General features: G+C 47.3%; 1 non-coding gene across 1 annotated transcript; it reads left to right on the forward strand.

Annotated features, from left to right (window-relative positions):
• The first annotated feature begins 3,723 nt into the window (after positions 1-3,723).
• On the forward strand, positions 3,724-3,795 carry trnae-uuc (transfer RNA glutamic acid (anticodon UUC)). The gene has a single exon. It is a non-coding gene; the product is annotated as a tRNA-Glu (tRNA).
• Positions 3,796-7,679: the final 3,884 nt, after the last annotated feature.

The following is a 7,679-nucleotide window of genomic DNA, read 5'->3' on the forward strand; positions in this document are numbered from 1 at the left end:
CATCCTATTGATTTGATCAGGAGCAGTCTAAGAGTGTATTGTCTATTGCGTTGTGGGAGGACGCTTTGACTGAAATGTTGATAATCGTAGGACATTATTATTTGTGCCTGGAAGCTCAAATTGAATGAAATGGACTTTGAAAGTTGTATTAAGTGCCTTGATGAAGGGGGCAAATGAAGAAGTGCAAATCCGGGAACAAGAAGGTTGCAGGAATGGCCTGATGCTGGGAAGCTGGAAATTAACGTGACAGAGCAGAAGGAAGCAAGTTTTCTTCCAGGACAACCTTGTACTTGGCTTGATTCATGCCAAAGCTGCCCGATTCCAGCCTTGCTGAAGCACCCCCAGATCATCACCGATCCTCCACCACATTTCACAGTGGGTGCGAGACACTGTGGCTTGTAGGCCTCTCCAGGTCTCCGTCTAACCATTAGACGACCAGGTGTTGGGAAAAGCTGAAAATTGGACTCATCTGGGGGTGCTTCAGCAAGGCTGAAATCGGGCAGATTTGTCTTTGTGAAGGACGCATGAATCAAGCCAAGTACAAGGTTGTCCTGGAAGAAAACTTGCTTCCTTCTGCTCTGACAATGTTCCCCAACTCTGAGGATTGGTTTGTCCAGTAGGACAGTGCTCCATGCCACACAGCCAGGTCAATCAAGGTGTGGATGGAGGACCACCAGATCAAGACCCTGTCATGGGCAGCCCAATCTCCAGACCTGAACCCCATTGAAAACCTCTGGAATGTGATCAAGAGGAAGATGGATGGTCACAAGCTATCAAACAAAGCCGAGCTGCTTGAATTTTTGCGCCAGGAGTGGCATAAAGCCACCCAACATCAATGTGAAAGACTGGTGGAGAGCATGCCAAGACACATGAAAGCTGTGCTTGAAAATCAGGGTTATTCCACCAAGTATTGATTTCTGAACTCTTCCTAAGTTAAAACATTAGTATTGTGTTTTTTAAAAATGAATATGAACTTATTTTCTTTGCATTATTCGAGGTCTGACAACACTGCATCTTTTTTGTTATTTTGACCAGTTGTCATTTTCTGCAAATAAATGCTCTAAATGACAATATTTTTATTTGGAATTTGGGAGAAATGTTGTCAGTAGTTTATAGAATAATACAAAAATGTTCATTTTACCCAAACACATACCTATAAATAGTAAAACCAGAGAAACTGATAATTATGCAGTGGTCTCTTAATTTTTTCCAGAGCTGTATATGCATCAGCACTGTGCTGTGGCTCGAGCTTGTTTGACGAGGCAGGCAAAGCAAAAATGCCAAAACTTGCTTTTGCATTGTAGAACCTATTTAATTTAAATGCACGCTATGCCTTTAAGAACACAAGTGCCAATTGAGAACATACCGGCAGCTTGTTAAGTGTTAATTGTCTCCCCTTTGTACCAAACATATTTAAACCAAAGGAAATAGTAATGTATTACAGTGCCATTTTCTAATGTGATTAAGAAATGCAAAAAGCACCGTCCGTGGGTGGGCTTGAACCACCAACCTTTCGGTTAACAGCCGAAACCGCTAACCGATTGCGCCACAGAGACCCAACTGTTAATCCGCCAGCATATACGGGAGATACTGCACAACGTGATCGAGGGAGCAGAAACATAAACTAATGTTAACAGAAAATAAATATGAAAAGAGAATTTCGACAAAAGCTGCTGGGAAGCACTGCCGCGGCTGATTGCTTGTTTCTACGCGCTTTGAAAAGGGAGTCTCGTCTTCCAGAATATCACTTACAATGTGGGCCATCAAAAATAAAAAATAAAGTTTCTAAAGAAGATGATTTCAGCAAGCTAAAACACCACACGAACACTTGTCATGTGACAGTTTCTATATTGGCTTGCTAGCTTGCAATTGGCTGCTGGTCCACGGCGGTGCGGCACTGAGCGTTGGTTTATCATGTTACAGGTGTTATACACTGAGCGCTGGTTTATCATGTTACAGGTTTTACACACCAGCGCCAGTAGGCACTGAGCGCTTTTCACCTCCAGCGACAGTGTGTCACTGATGCTGGCATGCGTATCGGGTGCATAATGACATTTTTATTAATGCCACTTTCTTACGGACAGTAGTCAGAGTGATGATACAAGACCAGAGCCAATAAACCTGTTATTTTCTTGTCCTTTCACTACCATATTCTATTGTGCTTGTTTAGAATACGCGTGAATCCTGAAAACATCTTGTTAATATTTAAACAAAGCCAGCAGCCACTTTATTGATCACTCTGTGTATTAACCGCTATTGGAATACAGATGCTTGTGTTAAAGATGTTAATAGACTTTCAATGTACACGTTTTAGAGCTAAGCGTTTTTTGAGGCAGTTGAAGCGCTGCACTTTCAGGCAGCCAGTTCCAGTGTTTGCCTTTTGGACTTACTCTGGAAGGAATACAAAAAAAAAAAAACATTTGTTGAGAACTGCATTTGGGAGAAAACTTAACAGTTTCGAAACGCATTAGTAAAGGCATCGGATTCTATTATGGTGTTTCCGAGCTGTTGAACGTTTCGCTTGTTAGGGCGGGCGAGTCTGTTACAAAGAATTGCCACACTGTATGTATCTCCATAATGCGTTGGGACTAAATACGCCGATACATTAAAACTACTTGGAGAATGCGGGCATCGATCCTGCTACTTCTCACATGCTAAGCGAGCGCTCGTAAAGATTGTTTCAAGGAAATCAACAGCTGATACCAACTCTTGTCAGCACTCAATACTATTTTAATTTCCATTTTAAATCAGACTAAAATAGTGTTCCTAACACAGATTGCATTTTTGTTGTGAACAGACTAGTTGTTGAAGACACTGAAAATACAATATTAATATTATTGGCAGACCGTCGCCCCCAACTGGCAATATCTTGGTAGCACAACAGAGACTTCATATGATACAATGACTGTGCAACAACGAGGTGTTACATTAACAATACAAACTAACTTGAGACAGCCAAGCCGTTAAAGCAGACCTTAAGTTTGTCGTGTGATACAAAAGCAAGTTTTGGCATTTTTGCATTGCCTGCCTCGTCAAACAAGCTCGAGCCACAGCACACAGCGCTGCTGCATCGGGACACAGAGGTGGATTTTAAAGCGACTGAATCAACGAGCTGAGACTACTTTTTGAAGAAATTGAAAACATACCTCTCGTCGAAATATTTGCTATTTAGTTAATTAATTTATTTTTTGAATTTGCAATTGGCAGACTACATTGCCGAGACAATCTGAATTGCTCGTATCAAGCTGTGATGGAGGCTATGAGAATCGCTAGCATAAATCAAGGGGAATTAGCTCAAATGGTAGAGCGCTCGCTAAGCATGCGAGACGTAGCGGGATCGATGCCCGCATTCTCCAAATTGTTTTAATGTATCTGTGTATTTAGTCCCAACGCATTATGGAGATACATACAAAGTGTGGCAATTCTTTGTAACAGATTCGCCCGCCCTACATGTGTATTTTAAAGCAGTGTCTCCTAATTTGTAATATTCCCCAGAATGAAAAACTGCAGTGCGCCCTCCATCGTATGCCTTCCGAGAAGCACAAACAGATTTTTTTAAAAATATTTTTTAGCAATGGAAGAGTTTCTGTTAATTGAGAATAAATATAAATGGCTTGAAGTTTGCTTTAATTTGTAACGTGTTTGTAATGAAATGTGGTTTTTTACCAATCATTGTTCTGTATACTAGCTACTGATGCATGTCCAGGAGGTTGCTCCTCCGCTTCCCATATGGTCTAGCGGTTAGGATTCCTGGTTTTCACCCAGGCGGCCCGGGTTCGACTCCCGGTATGGGAACGTCTTTGTTATTGTCATTTTGTTACAGAACTGTGGTCATGTGTAATGTGTTTTAATTATAATAATAAAGCTATTTACTTGAAATGTATATATATATCATGGGGCAAGTTCAGCATGGAAGAGGGGGTCTTGGTTTCAGTTCAACTCCTCCTACATGGCACAAGGCGGCCCCAGCTCAAAGAAGGAAGCTGGTAGTCAACGAGGTGCAAAAGCAGGAGGAGAGGATGAGGTGTATAAAGGCCATTTCCCAGGCCAAACAGGGAGAATGGATGAGATGGGAGAGTGTGGAACAACAATAGGTTGCGGATGCAACCCCGGTTCCCTGAAAGAGAAAATAACCATCAACATGAGATATTGCCGTCAGGCAGCACCGGTAGGCTGAGCTTTTATAGCAAAGCTGCCGATAGGCCCCCACGCCAGCTGCAGTGTAAGCCCGCCCCCCTGGGAGCTTACTTAACTGCGCGCGCGGGGATGCACTTCCTCTTTTGCTCTTCAGGCCGTGAAGGCTACCGGAGCGACCTCGCAGCTTGATGGTTATTTTCTCTTTCAGGGAACCGGGGTTGCATCCGCAACCTATCGTTCCCTTTCAAGTCGAAAATAACCATCAACATGGGATACAGTGTACCCTAGCTGTCGCGAGGGAGGATTCTCGGCAGTAGGACAGACTTACGTCATAACGCAACTGCGTAGGCAGTACATCTAGGCATATGCGGAGCTGCGCCTCAGCATCTATGCTCGTAATGACACCTGTCTTAAAGGTGGAACAGTCAACACCATGCTATCTACCACTCTATACGTCCGCATTCTGAGGCGTCGTAGAGTGTAAAACAGATGCTCCAAACAGTGGAGCAGAGGAATCCAGTACATTTAACCTGTAAAACCTCATGAAAGTATGCAGCGTAGCCCAACTGGCTGCCGCGCAAATATCAGACACCGGCACCCCTCGAAAGAGGGCCCCGGATGTCGCCATACCCCTGGTAGAATGCGCCTTCAACTGCCCTGGTGGTGGAAGGCCTGCAGATTCATACGCTAATTTAATAGCATCCACTATCCAGTGGGAAAGGCGCTGTTTAGACAGCGGCTGACCCAAAGATCTAGAACCATGGCATATGAACAACTGTTCTGTCTGCCTCACAGTCTTTGTACGGTCAATATAACACCTCAATGCCCTCACGGGGCAGAGCATGTGTAACCGCTCTTCCTCTGGGGAAGAAAAAGGAGGAGGATGGAACGCCATCAACTCGACTGACTGGTTCATGTGGAACAGGGATATAACCTTTGGTAAAAAGGCCGGATTAGGGCGCATGGAGACCTTAGAACCGTCTCCTGCAAAACGAGTACAAGAAGGATGCACTGAAAGTGCATGTAACTCGCTCACGCGTTTTGCTGATACCACAGCCAGCAAAAATGCAGTCTTAATAGATATGAGCTTCATATCCACGCTGTGGAGAGGCTCAAACGGTGCCTTGGTAAGGGCTTCTAGCACCACATCAAGGCTCCACGACGGTAAACTGGTCGTTCTTGGAGGCCGCAAGCGTCTTGCGCCTTTCAGAAACTGAGATGCCAAAAAATGGCAACCAGGTGATAAACCGTCAATGCGTACATGACAAGCCGAAATGGCGGCTAAATACACTTTAAGTGTAGAAGGAGATTTCCCTTCATCCAGCAGTTTCTGCAGAAACTGCAATATTACTGCCATAGGACAGGAGACTGGGTCGTGGCTCTCAGCCAGACACCAACTCTGAAACAACTGCCACTTATACGCATACTGCGACCTAGTAGAGGGCACTCTCGCACTCTGGATGGTCGATATAACTGCAGTCGAAAGCCCTAAGGCTGACAGGCGCTCCCGCTCAGGGGCCAAGCCCATATCTTCAACATCCATCTCTCCAACCCCAGCCACTCTGCTGGATTCCTCCCTCTCCTTAACTCCTTCGACTTCTGTCTCTCTCCGTCCCCTCCTACCCACAAAGCTGGCCGTCAACTGGACCTCACCTTCTCCAGGGCCTGCTGCCCCTCCAACCTCTCTGTCACCCCCCTGGACCTCTCTGATCACTATTTCATCTATTTTTCTCTGTCTCTCCCCCCTCTCCCTGCTCCTCCTACCCCCACTGTCACCTCTCGCCGTAACCTCTGCTCTCTCTCCCCCTCTGTCCTTGCCTCCTCTGCTCTCTCTCACCTCCCTCCTATCGACTCCTTTTCACAACTCTCCGTAGACTCTGCTACCTCCACCCTCTTCTCCTCACTCACCTCCTCCCTCGACTCCCTCTGTCCCCTCACCTCCCGTCCTGCTCGCCCCTCCCCTCCCCATCCCTGGCTCTCCTCTGTGCTCCGCTCGGCAAGAATCACACTGCGATCTGCTGAAAAGAAATGGAAGAGAACCAAACTCCCTGCTGCCCTAGACCTTTATCGCACTCTTCTCTCCTCCTTCTCCTCTACTCTCTCCTCTGCTAAATGTGCTTATTTCCAATCTGTAATCCAAGCCTCCACTAACAACCCACGTAAACTATTCTCTACCTTCTCCTCCCTCCTAAACCCTCCCCCTCCTCCTCCCTCCTCTATCTCCCCTGACAACTTTGCCTCCTTCTTCTCTTCTAAAATCTCAGATATCCGCAAACTCTTTAACACCTCTCCCTCCCCCGCACCCCCTCCTGCTCCAACCCCTACACCCACTACATCCCCTACTAACTCGCCCTCCCTCTCCACCTTCTTGCCCCTCTCAGACTCTGACCTCTCCTCCCTGCTCCTCCCGGCATCTTCCCCTCTGCCTTCAAAAAAGCCTCTATCACTCCCCTCCTCAAAAAACCTACCCTCGACCCCACCTCCCTCCAGAGCTACCGTCCTGTCTCCCTCCTACCCTTCCTCTCCAAAACCCTCGAGCGGACTGTACACCGCCAGCTCTCTGCTTTCTTGTCCAACCACTCTCTGCTTGACCCTCTCCAATCTGGCTTCCGCTCTGCTCACTCCACTGAAACCGCCCTTCTGTCTGTCACCAACTCACTTAAGTGTGCCCGAGCTGCCTCTCTCTCCTCTGTCCTAATTCTCCTCGACCTCTCTGCTGCCTTTGACACTGTTGATCACTCTATTCTACTATCATCTCTTGCTGACCTGGGGATCTCTGGCACTGCTCTGGCCTGGTTCTCCTCCTACCTCTCCAACCGCACTTACCAGGTAACCTGGCGTGGAGCAACCTCCACACCTCACCCTCTCTTAACTGGAGTCCCCCAAGCGTCAGTCTTGGGTCCTCTCCTGTTCTCTCTCTACACCCGCTCCCTGGGCCCCCTCATCGCATCCTATGGTTTCTCATACCATTTCTATGCTGATGATGCTCAGATTTTCCTCTCCATCCCCACCTCTGACTCCACCATCTCCTCCCGTATCTCTACCTGTCTGTCTGCTATTTCCTCCTGGATGCACTCACATCACCTCAAACTCAACCTCTCTAAATCTGACCTCCTTTTCTTTCCCTCCTCCTCCCCCTCCTCTGATCTCTCTATCTCTGTTCCTCTGGAATCTACCACACTCTCTCCCTCTTCCTCAGCTAAGAACCTTGGAGTCACCCTGGACCCCTGCCTCTCTTATTCCCAGCACATCTCCACTCTGGCACGCACTTGCAGATTCTTCCTGAGCAACATCCGAAGAATCCGACCCTTCCTCACCAACTATGCTACCCAGCTCCTGGTCCAGGCCCTGGTACTCTCCCGCCTAGACTACTGCAACTCCCTCCTGGCTGACCTCCCTGCGTCCGCCACCCGTCCGCTCCAGCTCATCCAGAACTCTGCTGCTCGCCTGGTGTTCTCTCTACCTCGCTTCGCCCACGCTACTCCACTACTCCGCTCGCTCCACTGGCTCCCGATCACCACTCGCATCCAGTTCAAGACTCT

Source organism: Acipenser ruthenus, chromosome 55 (genome assembly GCF_902713425.1).
Source record: "Acipenser ruthenus chromosome 55, fAciRut3.2 maternal haplotype, whole genome shotgun sequence".
Lineage (NCBI taxonomy): Eukaryota > Metazoa > Chordata > Actinopteri > Acipenseriformes > Acipenseridae > Acipenser > Acipenser ruthenus.